Consider the following 15,374-nt stretch of genomic DNA (forward strand, 5'->3'; position numbering starts at 1 on the left):
TTGTGTGTCTGTCTTGATGTTTACTATTGTCTGTCACTACGTATTCCTTAGAGTTGGTTGGTCTGTTGTGTGTCTGTCTTGATGTTTACTATTGTCTGTCACTACGTATTCCTTAGAGTTGGTTGGTCTGTTGTGTGTCTGTCTTGATGTTTACTATTGTCTGTCACTACGTATTCCTTAGAGTTGGTTAGTCTGTTGTGTGTCTGTCTTGATGTTTACTATTGTCTGTCACTACGTATTCCTTAGAGTTGGTTAGTCTGTTGTGTGTATGTCTTGATGTTTACTATTGTCTGTCACTACGTATTCCTTAGAGTTGGTTACTCTGTTGTGTGTCTGTCTTGATGTTTACTATTGTCTGTTACTACGCATTCCTTAGAGTTGGTTACTCTGTTGTGTGTCTGTCTTGATGTTTACTATTGTCTGTCACTACGTATTCCTTAGAGTTGGTTAGTCTGTTGTGTGTCTGTCTTGATGTTTACTATTGTCTGTCACTACGTATTCCTTAGAGTTGGTTGGTCTGTTGTGTGTCTGTCTTGATGTTTACTATTGTCTGTCACTACGTATTCCTTAGAGTTGGTTGGTCTGTTGTGTGTCTGTCTTGATGTTTACTATTGTCTGTCACTACGTATTCCTTAGAGTTGGTTAGTCTGTTGTGTGTCTGTCTTGATGTTTACTATTGTCTGTCACTACGTATTCCTTAGAGTTGGTTAGTCTGTTGTGTGTCTGTCTTGATGTTTACTATTGTCTGTCACTACGTATTCCTTAGAGTTGGTTAGTCTGTTGTGTGTCTGTCTTGATGTTTACTATTGTCTGTCACTACGTATTCCTTAGAGTTGGTTGGTCTGTTGTGTGTCTGTCTTGATGTTTACTATTGTCTGTCACTACGTATTCCTTAGAGTTGGTTGGTCTGTTGTGTGTATGTCTTGATGTTTACTATTGTCTGTCACTACGTATTCCTTAGAGTTGGTTAGTCTGTTGTGTGTCTGTCTTGATGTTTACTATTGTCTGTCACTACGTATTCCTTAGAGTTGGTTAGTCTGTTGTGTGTCTGTCTTGATGTTTACTATTGTCTGTCACTACGTATTCCTTAGAGTTGGTTAGTCTGTTGTGTGTCTGTCTTGATGTTTACTATTGTCTGTCACTACGTATTCCTTAGAGTTGGTTGGTCTGTTGTGTGTCTGTCTTGATGTTTACTATTGTCTGTCACTACGTATTCCTTAGAGTTGGTTGGTCTGTTGTGTGTCTGTCTTGATGTTTACTATTGTCTGTCACTACGTATTCCTTAGAGTTGGTTGGTCTGTTGTGTGTCTGTCTTGATGTTTACTATTGTCTGTCACTACGTATTCCTTAGAGTTGGTTGGTCTGTTGTGTGTCTGTCTTGATGTTTACTATTGTCTGTCACTACGTATTCCTTAGAGTTGGTTAGTCTGTTGTGTGTCTGTCTTGATGTTTACTATTGTCTGTCACTACGTATTCCTTAGAGTTGGTTGGTCTGTTGTGTGTCTGTCTTGATGTTTACTATTGTCTGTCACTACGTATTCCTTAGAGTTGGTTAGTCTGTTGTGTGTCTGTCTTGATGTTTACTATTGTCTGTCACTACGTATTCCTTAGAGTTGGTTAGTCTGTTGTGTGTATGTCTTGATGTTTACTATTGTCTGTCACTACGTATTCCTTAGAGTTGGTTACTCTGTTGTGTGTCTGTCTTGATGTTTACTATTGTCTGTTACTACGTATTCCTTAGAGTTGGTTAGTCTGTTGTGTGTCTGTCTTGATGTTTACTATTGTCTGTCACTACGTATTCCTTAGAGTTGGTTAGTCTGTTGTGTGTCTGTCTTGATGTTTACTATTGTCTGTCACTACGTATTCCTTAGAGTTGGTTAGTCTGTTGTGTGTCTGTCTTGATGTTTACTATTGTCTGTCACTACGTATTCCTTAGAGTTGGTTACTCTGTTGTGTGTCTGTCTTGATGTTTACTATTGTCTGTCACTACGTATTCCTTAGAGTTGGTTGGTCTGTTGTGTGTCTGTCTTGATGTTTACTATTGTCTGTCACTACGTATTCCTTAGAGTTGGTTACTCTGTTGTGTGTCTGTCTTGATGTTTACTATTGTCTGTTACTACGTATTCCTTAGAGTTGGTTACTCTGTTGTGTGTCTGTCTTGATGTTTACTATTGTCTGTTACTACGTATTCCTTAGAGTTGGTTACTCTGTTGTGTGTCTGTCTTGATGTTTACTATTGTCTGTCACTACGTATTCCTTAGAGTTGGTTAGTCTGTTGTGTGTCTGTCTTGATGTTTACTATTGTCTGTCACTACGTATTCCTTAGAGTTGGTTACTCTGTTGTGTGTATGTCTTGATGTTTACTATTGTCTGTCACTACGTATTCCTTAGAGTTGGTTAGTCTGTTGTGTGTATGTCTTGATGTTTACTATTGTCTGTCACTACGTATTCCTTAGAGTTGGTTAGTCTGTTGTGTGTCTGTCTTGATGTTTACTATTGTCTGTCACTACGTATTCCTTAGAGTTGGTTAGTCTGTTGTGTGTCTGTCTTGATGTTTACTATTGTCTGTCACTACGTATTCCTTAGAGTTGGTTAGTCTGTTGTGTGTATGTCTTGATGTTTACTATTGTCTGTCACTACGTATTCCTTAGAGTTGGTTAGTCTGTTGTGTGTCTGTCTTGATGTTTACTATTGTCTGTCACTACGTATTCCTTAGAGTTGGTTAGTCTGTTGTGTGTCTGTCTTGATGTTTACTATTGTCTGTTACTACGTATTCCTTAGAGTTGGTTAGTCTGTTGTGTGTATGTCTTGATGTTTCTTGTCTGTCACTACGTATTCCTTAGAGTTGGTTACTATTGTCTGTCACTACGTATTCCTTAGAGTTGGTTAGTCTGTTGTGTGTCTGTCTTGATGTTTACTATTGTCTGTCACTACGTATTCCTTAGAGTTGGTTAGTCTGTTGTGTGTCTGTCTTGATGTTTACTATTGTCTGTCACTACGTATTCCTTAGAGTTGGTTAGTCTGTTGTGTGTATGTCTTGATGTTTACTATTGTCTGTCACTACGTATTCCTTAGAGTTGGTTAGTTGTGTGTCTGTCTTGATGTTTACTATTGTCTGTCACTACGTATTCCTTAGAGTTGGTTAGTCTGTTGTGTGTCTGTCTTGATGTTTACTATTGTCTGTCACTACGTATTCCTTAGAGTTGGTTAGTCTGTTGTGTGTCTGTCTTGATGTTTACTATTGTCTGTCACACTATTCCTTAGAGTTGGTTATTCCTTAGAGTTGGTTAGTCTGTTGTGTGTCTGTCTTGATGTTTACTATTGTCTGTCACTACGTATTCCTTAGAGTTGGTTAGTCTGTTGTGTGTATGTCTTGATGTTTACTATTGTCTGTCACTACGTATTCCTTAGAGTTGGTTAGTCTGTTGTGTGTCTGTCTTGATGTTTACTATTGTCTGTCACTACGTATTCCTTAGAGTTGGTTAGTCTGTTGTGTGTGTATGTCTTGATGTTTACTATTGTCTGTCACTACTGTCACTACGTATTCCTTAGAGTTGTCTGTTGTGTGTATGTTAGTCTGTTGTGTGTAGTTGTCTTGATGTTTACTATTGTCTGTCACTACGTATTCCTTAGAGTTGGTTACTCTGTTGTGTGTATGTCTTGATGTTTACTATTGTCTGTCACTACGTATTCCTTAGAGTTGGTTAGTCTGTTGTGTGTATGTCTTGATGTTTACTATTGTCTGTCACTACGTATTCCTTAGAGTTGGTTAGTCTGTTGTGTGTATGTCTTGATGTTTACTATTGTCTGTCACTACGTATTCCTTAGAGTTGGTTACTCTGTTGTGTGTATGTCTTGATGTTTACTATTGTCTGTCACTACGTATTCCTTAGAGTTGGTTACTCTGTTGTGTGTATGTCTTGATGTTTACTATTGTCTGTCACTACGTATTCCTTAGAGTTGGTTAGTCTGTTGTGTGTATGTCTTGATGTTTACTATTGTCTGTCACTACGTATTCCTTAGAGTTGGTTAGTCTGTTGTGTGTATGTCTTGATGTTTACTATTGTCTGTCACTACGTATTCCTTAGAGTTGGTTAGTCTGTTGTGTGTATGTCTTGATGTTTACTATTGTCTGTCACTACGTATTCCTTAGAGTTGGTTAGTCTGTTGTGTGTATGTCTTGATGTTTACTATTGTCTGTTACTACGTATTCCTTAGAGTTGGTTAGTCTGTTGTGTGTCTGTCTTGATGTTTACTATTGTCTGTCACTACGTATTCCTTAGAGTTGGTTAGTCTGTTGTGTGTATGTCTTGATGTTTACTATTGTCTGTCACTACGTATTCCTTAGAGTTGGTTAGTCTGTTGTGTGTATGTCTTGATGTTTACTATTGTCTGTCACTACGTATTCCTTAGAGTTGGTTACTCTGTTGTGTGTATGTCTTGATGTTTACTATTGTCTGTCACTACGTATTCCTTAGAGTTGGTTAGTCTGTTGTGTGTGTCTGTCTTGATCTGTCTGTGTGTGTCTGTCTTGATGTTTACTATTGTCTGTCACTACGTATTCCTTAGAGTTGGTTAGTCTGTTGTGTGTATGTCTTGATGTTTACTATTGTCTGTCACTACGTATTCCTTAGAGTTGGTTACTCTGTTGTGTGTATGTCTTGATGTTTACTATTGTCTGTCACTACGTATTCCTTAGAGTTGGTTACTCTGTTGTGTGTATGTCTTGATGTTTACTATTGTCTGTCACTACGTATTCCTTAGAGTTGGTTACTCTGTTGTGTGTATGTCTTGATGTTTACTATTGTCTGTCACTACGTATTCCTTAGAGTTGGTTAGTCTGTTGTGTGTATGTCTTGATGTTTACTATTGTCTGTCACTACGTATTCCTTAGAGTTGGTTACTCTGTTGTGTGTATGTCTTGATGTTTACTATTGTCTGTCACTACGTATTCCTTAGAGTTGGTTAGTCTGTTGTGTGTATGTCTTGATGTTTACTATTGTCTGTCACTACGTATTCCTTAGAGTTGGTTACTCTGTTGTGTGTATGTCTTGATGTTTACTATTGTCTGTCACTACGTATTCCTTAGAGTTGGTTAGTCTGTTGTGTGTATTGTCTTGATGTTTACTGTTGTGTTGTCTGTTACTACGTATTCCTTAGAGTTGGTTACTCTGTTGTGTGTATGTCTTGATGTTTACTATTGTCTGTCACTACGTATTCCTTAGAGTTGGTTAGTCTGTTGTGTGTCTGTCTTGATGTTTACTATTGTCTGTCACTACGTATTCCTTAGAGTTGGTTAGTCTGTTGTGTGTATGTCTTGATGTTTACTATTGTCTGTCACTACGTATTCCTTAGAGTTGGTTAGTCTGTTTGTGTGTATGTCTTGATGTTTACTATTGTCTGTCACTACGTATTTCCTTAGAGTTGGTTAGTCTGTTGTGTGTCTGTCTTGATGTTTACTATTGTCTGTCACTACGTATTCCTTAGAGTTGGTTAGTCTGTTGTGTGTATGTCTTGATGTTTACTATTGTCTGTCACTACGTATTCCTTAGAGTTGGTTAGTCTGTTGTGTGTCTGTCTTGATGTTTACTATTGTCTGTCACTACGTATTCCTTAGAGTTGGTTAGTCTGTTGTGTGTCTGTCTTGATGTTTACTATTGTCTGTCACTACGTATTCCTTAGAGTTGGTTAGTCTGTTGTGTGTATGTCTTGATGTTTACTATTGTCTGTCACTACGTATTCCTTAGAGTTGGTTAGTCTGTTGTGTGTCTGTCTTGATGTTTACTATTGTCTGTCACTACGTATTCCTTAGAGTTGGTTAGTCTGTTGTGTGTCTGTCTTGATGTTTACTATTGTCTGTCTTGATGTTTACTACGTATTCCTTAGAGTTGGTTAGTCTGTTGTGTGTCTGTCTTGATGTTTACTATTGTCTGTCACTACGTATTCCTTAGAGTTGGTTAGTCTGTTGTGTGTCTGTCTTGATGTTTACTATTGTCTGTCACTACGTATTCCTTAGAGTTGGTTAGTCTGTTGTGTGTCTGTCTTGATGTTTACTATTGTCTGTCACTACGTATTCCTTAGAGTTGGTTAGTCTGTTGTGTGTATGTCTTGATGTTTACTATTGTCTGTCACTACGTATTCCTTAGAGTTGGTTAGTCTGTTGTGTGTATGTCTTGATGTTTACTATTGTCTGTCACTACGTATTCCTTAGAGTTGGTTAGTCTGTTGTGTGTCTGTCTTGATGTTTACTATTGTCTGTCACTACGTATTCCTTAGAGTTAGTCTGTTGTGTGTATGTCTTGATGTTTACTATTGTCTGTCACTACGTATTCCTTAGAGTTGGTTAGTCTGTTGTGTGTATGTCTTGATGTTTACTATTGTCTGTCACTACGTATTCCTTAGAGTTGGTTAGTCTGTTGTGTGTCTGTCTTGATGTTTACTATTGTCTGTCACTACGTATTCCTTAGAGTTGGTTAGTCTGTTGTCTGTGTCCTTAGAGTTGGTTGTCTTGTCTTGATGTTTACTATTGTCTGTCACTACGTATTCCTTAGAGTTGGTTAGTCTGTTGTGTGTCTGTCTTGATGTTTACTATTGTCTGTCACTACGTATTCCTTAGAGTTGGTTAGTCTGTTGTGTGTCTGTCTTGATGTTTACTATTGTCTGTCACTACGTATTCCTTAGAGTTGGTTAGTCTGTTGTTGTCTGTCTTGATGTTTACTATTGTCTGTCTTGATGTTTACTACGTATTCCTTAGAGTTGGTTAGTCTGTTGTGTGTCTGTCTTGATGTTTACTATTGTCTGTCACTACGTATTCCTTAGAGTTGGTTAGTCTGTTGTGTGTCTGTCTTGATGTTTACTATTGTCTGTCACTACGTATTCCTTAGAGTTGGTTAGTCTGTTGTGTGTCTGTCTTGATGTTTACTATTGTCTGTCACTACGTATTCCTTAGAGTTGGTTAGTCTGTTGTGTGTCTGTCTTGATGTTTACTATTGTCTGTCACTACGTATTCCTTAGAGTTGGTTAGTCTGTTGTGTGTCTGTCTTGATGTTTACTATTGTCTGTCACTACGTATTCCTTAGAGTTGGTTAGTCTGTTGTGTGTGTCTGTCTTGATGTTTACTATTGTCTGTCACTACGTATTCCTTAGAGTTGGTTAGTCTGTTGTGTGTATGTCTTGATGTTTACTATTGTCTGTCACTACGTATTCCTTAGAGTTGGTTAGTCTGTTGTGTGTCTGTCTTGATGTTTACTATTGTCTGTCACTACGTATTCCTTAGAGTTGGTTAGTCTGTTGTGTGTCTGTCTTGATGTTTACTATTGTCTGTCACTACGTATTCCTTAGAGTTGGTTAGTCTGTTGTGTGTCTGTCTTGATGTTTACTATTGTCTGTCACTACGTATTCCTTAGAGTTGGTTAGTCTGTTGTGTGTCTGTCTTGATGTTTACTATTGTCTGTCACTACGTATTCCTTAGAGTTGGTTAGTCTGTTGTGTGTCTGTCTTGATGTTTACTATTGTCTGTTACTACGTATTCCTTAGAGTTGGTTAGTCTGTTGTGTGTCTGTCTTGATGTTTACTATTGTCTGTCACTACGTATTCCTTAGAGTTGGTTAGTCTGTTGTGTGTCTGTCTTGATGTTTACTATTGTCTGTCACTACGTATTCCTTAGAGTTGGTTAGTCTGTTGTGTGTATGTCTTGATGTTTACTATTGTCTGTCACTACGTATTCCTTAGAGTTGGTTAGTCTGTTGTGTGTCTGTCTTGATGTTTACTATTGTCTGTCACTACGTATTCCTTAGAGTTGGTTAGTCTGTTGTGTGTCTGTCTTGATGTTTACTATTGTCTGTCACTACGTATTCCTTAGAGTTGGTTAGTCTGTTGTGTGTCTGTCTTGATGTTTACTATTGTCTGTCACTACGTATTCCTTAGAGTTGGTTAGTCTGTTGTGTGTATGTCTTGATGTTTACTATTGTCTGTCACTACGTATTCCTTAGAGTTGGTTAGTCTGTTGTGTGTCTGTCTTGATGTTTACTATTGTCTGTCACTACGTATTCCTTAGAGTTGGTTAGTCTGTTGTGTGTCTGTCTTGATGTTTACTATTGTCTGTCACTACGTATTCCTTAGAGTTGGTTAGTCTGTTGTGTGTCTGTCTTGATGTTTACTATTGTCTGTCACTACGTATTCCTTAGAGTTGGTTAGTCTGTTGTGTGTCTGTCTTGATGTTTACTATTGTCTGTCACTACGTATTCCTTAGAGTTGGTTAGTCTGTTGTGTGTCTGTCTTGATGTTTACTATTGTCTGTCACTACGTATTCTGTCTTAGAGTTGGTTAGTCTGTTGTGTGTCTGTCTTGATGTTTACTATTGTCTGTCACTACGTATTCCTTAGAGTTGGTTAGTCTGTTGTGTGTATGTCTTGATGTTTACTATTGTCTGTCACTACGTATTCCTTAGAGTTGGTTAGTCTGTTGTGTGTCTGTCTTGATGTTTACTATTGTCTGTCACTACGTATTCCTTAGAGTTGGTTAGTCTGTTGTGTGTCTGTCTTGATGTTTACTATTGTCTGTCACTACGTATTCCTTAGAGTTGGTTAGTCTGTTGTGTGTCTGTCTTGATGTTTACTATTGTCTGTCACTACGTATTCCTTAGAGTTGGTTAGTCTGTTGTGTGTCTGTCTTGATGTTTACTATTGTCTGTCACTACGTATTCCTTAGAGTTGGTTAGTCTGTTGTGTGTCTGTCTTGATGTTTACTATTGTCTGTCACTACGTATTCCTTAGAGTTGGTTAGTCTGTTGTGTGTCTGTCTTGATGTTTACTATTGTCTGTCACTACGTATTCCTTAGAGTTGGTTAGTCTGTTGTGTGTCTGTCTTGATGTTTACTATTGTCTGTCACTACGTATTCCTTAGAGTTGGTTAGTCTGTTGTGTGTCTGTCTTGATGTTTACTATTGTCTGTCACTACGTATTCCTTAGAGTTGGTTAGTCTGTTGTGTGTCTGTCTTGATGTTTACTATTGTCTGTCACTACGTATTCCTTAGAGTTGGTTAGTCTGTTGTGTGTCTGTCTTGATGTTTACTATTGTCTGTCACTACGTATTCCTTAGAGTTGGTTAGTCTGTTGTGTGTCTGTCTTGATGTTTACTATTGTCTGTCACTACGTATTCCTTAGAGTTGGTTAGTCTGTTGTGTGTCTGTCTTGATGTTTACTATTGTCTGTCACTACGTATTCCTTAGAGTTGGTTAGTCTGTTGTGTGTCTGTCTTGATGTTTACTATTGTCTGTCACTACGTATTCCTTAGAGTTGGTTAGTCTGTTGTGTGTATGTCTTGATGTTTACTTATTGTCTGTCACTACGTATTCCTTAGAGTTGGTTAGTCTGTTGTGTGTCTGTCTTGATGTTTACTATTGTCTGTCACTACGTATTCCTTAGAGTTGGTTAGTCTGTTGTGTGTATGTCTTGATGTTTACTATTGTCTGTCACTACGTATTCCTTAGAGTTGGTTAGTCTGTTGTGTGTCTGTCTTGATGTTTACTATTGTCTGTCACTACGTATTCCTTAGAGTTGGTTAGTCTGTTGTGTGTCTGTCTTGATGTTTACTATTGTCTGTCACTACGTATTCCTTAGAGTTGGTTAGTCTGTTGTGTGTATGTCTTGATGTTTACTATTGTCTGTCACTACGTATTCCTTAGAGTTGGTTAGTCTGTTGTGTGTATGTCTTGATGTTTACTATTGTCTGTCACTACGTATTCCTTAGAGTTGGTTAGTCTGTTGTGTGTCTGTCTTGATGTTTACTATTGTCTGTCACTACGTATTCCTTAGAGTTGGTTAGTCTGTTGTGTGTCTGTCTTGATGTTTACTATTGTCTGTCACTACGTATTCCTTAGAGTTGGTTAGTCTGTTGTGTGTCTGTCTTGATGTTTACTATTGTCTGTCACTACGTATTCCTTAGAGTTGGTTAGTCTGTTGTGTGTATGTCTTGATGTTTACTATTGTCTGTCACTGTATTCCTTAGAGTTGGTCTGTTGTGTGATGTCTTGATGTTTACTATTGTCTGTCACTACGTATTCCTTAGAGTTGGTTAGTCTGTTGTGTGTATGTCTTGATGTTTACTATTGTCTGTCACTACGTATTCCTTAGAGTTGGTTAGTCTGTTGTGTGTATGTCTTGATGTTTACTATTGTCTGTCACTACGTATTCCTTAGAGTTGGTTAGTCTGTTGTGTGTCTGTCTTGATGTTTACTATTGTCTGTCACTACGTATTCCTTAGAGTTGGTTAGTCTGTTGTGTGTCTGTCTTGATGTTTACTATTGTCTGTCACTACGTATTCCTTAGAGTTGGTTAGTCTGTTGTGTGTATGTCTTGATGTTTACTATTGTCTGTCACTACGTATTCCTTAGAGTTGGTTAGTCTGTTGTGTGTATGTCTTGATGTTTACTATTGTCTGTCACTACGTATTCCTTAGAGTTGGTTAGTCTGTTGTGTGTATGTCTTGATGTTTACTATTGTCTGTCACTACGTATTCCTTAGAGTTGGTTAGTCTGTTGTGTGTCTGTCTTGATGTTTACTATTGTCTGTCACTACGTATTCCTTAGAGTTGGTTAGTCTGTTGTGTGTATGTCTTGATGTTTACTATTGTCTGTCACTACGTATTCCTTAGAGTTGGTTAGTCTGTTGTGTGTATGTCTTGATGTTTACTATTGTCTGTCACTACGTATTCCTTAGAGTTGGTTAGTCTGTTGTGTGTGTATGTCTTGATGTTTACTATTGTCTGTCACTACGTATTCCTTAGAGTTGGTTAGTCTGTTGTGTGTATGTCTTGATGTTTACTATTGTCTGTCACTACGTATTCCTTAGAGTTGGTTAGTCTGTTGTGTGTCTGTCTTGATGTTTACTATTGTCTGTCACTACGTATTCCTTAGAGTTGGTTAGTCTGTTGTGTGTATGTCTTGATGTTTACTATTGTCTGTCACTACGTATTCCTTAGAGTTGGTTAGTCTGTTGTGTGTATGTCTTGATGTTTACTATTGTCTGTCACTACGTATTCCTTAGAGTTGGTTAGTCTGTTGTGTGTATGTCTTGATGTTTACTATTGTCTGTCACTACGTATTCCTTAGAGTTGGTTAGTCTGTTGTGTGTATGTCTTGATGTTTACTATTGTCTGTCACTACGTATTCCTTAGAGTTGGTTAGTCTGTTGTGTGTCTGTCTTGATGTTTACTATTGTCTGTCACTACGTATTCCTTAGAGTTGGTTAGTCTGTTGTGTGTCTGTCTTGATGTTTACTATTGTCTGTCACTACGTATTCCTTAGAGTTGGTTAGTCTGTTGTGTGTATGTCTTGATGTTTACTATTGTCTGTCACTACGTATTCCTTAGAGTTGGTTAGTCTGTTGTGTGTATGTCTTGATGTTTACTATTGTCTGTCACTACGTATTCCTTAGAGTTGGTTAGTCTGTTGTGTGTATGTCTTGATGTTTACTATTGTCTGTCACTACGTATTCCTTAGAGTTGGTTAGTCTGTTGTGTGTCTGTCTTGATGTTTACTATTGTCTGTCACTACGTATTCCTTAGAGTTGGTTAGTCTGTTGTGTGTCTGTCTTGATGTTTACTATTGTCTGTCACTACGTATTCCTTAGAGTTGGTTAGTCTGTTGTGTGTCTGTCTTGATGTTTACTATTGTCTGTCACTACGTATTCCTTAGAGTTGGTTAGTCTGTTGTGTGTATGTCTTGATGTTTACTATTGTCTGTCACTACGTATTCCTTAGAGTTGGTTAGTCTGTTGTGTGTATGTCTTGATGTTTACTATTGTCTGTCACTACGTATTCCTTAGAGTTGGTTAGTCTGTTGTGTGTCTGTCTTGATGTTTACTATTGTCTGTCACTACGTATTCCTTAGAGTTGGTTAGTCTGTTGTGTGTCTGTCTTGATGTTTACTATTGTCTGTCACTACGTATTCCTTAGAGTTGGTTAGTCTGTTGTGTGTCTGTCTTGATGTTTACTATTGTCTGTCACTACGTATTCCTTAGAGTTGGTTAGTCTGTTGTGTGTCTGTCTTGATGTTTACTATTGTCTGTCACTACGTATTAGTCTTAGAGTTGGTTAGTCTGTTGTGTGTCTGTCTTGATGTTTACTATTGTCTGTCACTACGTATTCCTTAGAGTTGGTTAGTCTGTTGTGTGTCTGTCTTGATGTTTACTATTGTCTGTCACTACGTATTCCTTAGAGTTGGTTAGTCTGTTGTGTGTCTGTCTTGATGTTTACTATTGTCTGTCACTACGTATTCCTTAGAGTTGGTTAGTCTGTTGTGTGTCTGTCTTGATGTTTACTATTGTCTGTCACTACGTATTCCTTAGAGTTGGTTAGTCTGTTGTGTGTATGTCTTGATGTTTACTATTGTCTGTCACTACGTATTCCTTAGAGTTGGTTAGTCTGTTGTGTGTGTATGTCTTGATGTTTACTATTGTCTGTCACTACGTATTCCTTAGAGTTGGTTAGTCTGTTGTGTGTATGTCTTGATGTTTACTATTGTCTGTCACTACGTATTCCTTAGAGTTGGTTAGTCTGTTGTGTGTCTGTCTTGATGTTTACTATTGTCTGTCACTACGTATTCCTTAGAGTTGGTTAGTCTGTTTGTGTGTCTTGATGTCTTGATGTTTACTATTGTCTGTCACTACGTATTCCTTAGAGTTGGTTAGTCTGTTGTGTGTATGTCTTGATGTTTACTATTGTCTGTCACTACGTATTCCTTAGAGTTGGTTAGTCTGTTGTGTGTCTGTCTTGATGTTTACTATTGTCTGTCACTACGTATTCCTTAGAGTTGGTTAGTCTGTTGTGTGTATGTCTTGATGTTTACTATTGTCTGTCACTACGTATTCCTTAGAGTTGGTTAGTCTGTTGTGTGTCTGTCTTGATGTTTACTATTGTCTGTCACTACGTATTCCTTAGAGTTGGTTAGTCTGTTGTGTGTATGTCTTGATGTTTACTATTGTCTGTCACTACGTATTCCTTAGAGTTGGTTAGTCTGTTGTGTGTCTGTCTTGATGTTTACTATTGTCTGTCACTACGTATTCCTTAGAGTTGGTTAGTCTGTTGTGTGTCTGTCTTGATGTTTACTATTGTCTGTCACTACGTATTCCTTAGAGTTGGTTAGTCTGTTGTGTGTATGTCTTGATGTTTACTATTGTCTGTCACTACGTATTCCTTAGAGTTGGTTAGTCTGTTGTGTGTCTGTCTTGATGTTTACTATTGTCTGTCACTACGTATTCCTTAGAGTTGGTTAGTCTGTTGTGTGTCTGTCTTGATGTTTACTATTGTCTGTCACTACGTATTCCTTAGAGTTGGTTAGTCTGTTGTGTGTCTGTCTTGATGTTTACTATTGTCTGTCACTACGTATTCCTTAGAGTTGGTTAGTCTGTTGTGTGTATGTCTTGATGTTTACTATTGTCTGTCACTACGTATTCCTTAGAGTTGGTTAGTCTGTTGTGTGTCTGTCTTGATGTTTACTATTGTCTGTCACTACGTATTCCTTAGAGTTGGTTAGTCTGTTGTGTGTCTGTCTTGATGTTTACTATTGTCTGTCACTACGTATTCCTTAGAGTTGGTTAGTCTGTTGTGTGTATGTCTTGATGTTTACTATTGTCTGTCACTACGTATTCCTTAGAGTTGGTTAGTCTGTTGTGTGTCTGTCTTGATGTTTACTATTGTCTGTCACTACGTATTCCTTAGAGTTGGTTAGTCTGTTGTGTGTATGTCTTGATGTTTACTATTGTCTGTCACTACGTATTCCTTAGAGTTGGTTAGTCTGTTGTGTGTCTGTCTTGATGTTTACTATTGTCTGTCACTACGTATTCCTTAGAGTTGGTTAGTCTGTTGTGTGTATGTCTTGATGTTTACTATTGTCTGTCACTACGTATTCCTTAGAGTTGGTTAGTCTGTTGTGTGTCTGTCTTGATGTTTACTATTGTCTGTCACTACGTATTCCTTAGAGTTGGTTAGTCTGTTGTGTGTATGTCTTGATGTTTACTATTGTCTGTCACTACGTATTCCTTAGAGTTGGTTAGTCTGTTGTGTGTCTGTCTTGATGTTTACTATTGTCTGTCACTACGTATTCCTTAGAGTTGGTTAGTCTGTTGTGTGTCTGTCTTGATGTTTACTATTGTCTGTCACTACGTATTCCTTAGAGTTGGTTAGTCTGTTGTGTGTCTGTCTTGATGTTTACTATTGTCTGTCACTACGTATTCCTTAGAGTTGGTTAGTCTGTTGTGTGTCTGTCTTGATGTTTACTATTGTCTGTCACTACGTATTCCTTAGAGTTGGTTAGTCTGTTGTGTGTCTGTCTTGATGTTTACTATTGTCTGTCACTACGTATTCCTTAGAGTTGGTTAGTCTGTTGTGTGTCTGTCTTGATGTTTACTATTGTCTGTCACTACGTATTCCTTAGAGTTGGTTAGTCTGTTGTGTGTCTGTCTTGATGTTTACTATTGTCTGTCACTACGTATTCCTTAGAGTTGGTTAGTCTGTTGTGTGTCTGTCTTGATGTTTACTATTGTCTGTCACTACGTATTCCTTAGAGTTGGTTAGTCTGTTGTGTGTCTGTCTTGATGTTTACTATTGTCTGTCACTACGTATTCCTTAGAGTTGGTTAGTCTGTTGTGTGTCTGTCTTGATGTTTACTATTGTCTGTCACTACGTATTCCTTAGAGTTGGTTAGTCTGTTGTGTGTATGTCTTGATGTTTACTATTGTCTGTCACTACGTATTCCTTAGAGTTGGTTAGTCTGTTGTGTGTCTGTCTTGATGTTTACTATTGTCTGTACTACGTATTCCTTAGAGTTGGTTAGTCTGTTGTGTGTATGTCTTGATGTTTACTATTGTCTGTCACTACGTATTCCTTAGAGTTGGTTAGTCTGTTGTGTGTCTGTCTTGATGTTTACTATTGTCTGTCACTACGTATTCCTTAGAGTTGGTTAGTCTGTTGTGTGTATGTCTTGATGTTTACTATTGTCTGTCACTACGTATTCCTTAGAGTTGGTTAGTCTGTTGTGTGTATGTCTTGATGTTTACTATTGTCTGTCACTACGTATTCCTTAGAGTTGGTTAGTCTGTTGTGTGTCTGTCTTGATGTTTACTATTGTCTGTCACTACGTATTCCTTAGAGTTGGTTAGTCTGTTGTGTGTCTGTCTTGATGTTTACTATTGTCTGTCACTACGTATTCCTTAGAGTTGGTTAGTCTGTTGTGTGTCTGTCTTGATGTTTACTATTGTCTGTCACTACGTATTCCTTAGAGTTGGTTAGTCTGTTGTGTGTCTGTCTTGATGTTTACTATTGTCTGTCACTACGTATTCCTTAGAGTTGGTTAGTCTGTTGTGTGTCTGTCTTGA

Source organism: Tachypleus tridentatus, chromosome 12 (genome assembly GCF_004210375.1).
Source record: "Tachypleus tridentatus isolate NWPU-2018 chromosome 12, ASM421037v1, whole genome shotgun sequence".
Lineage (NCBI taxonomy): Eukaryota > Metazoa > Arthropoda > Merostomata > Xiphosura > Limulidae > Tachypleus > Tachypleus tridentatus.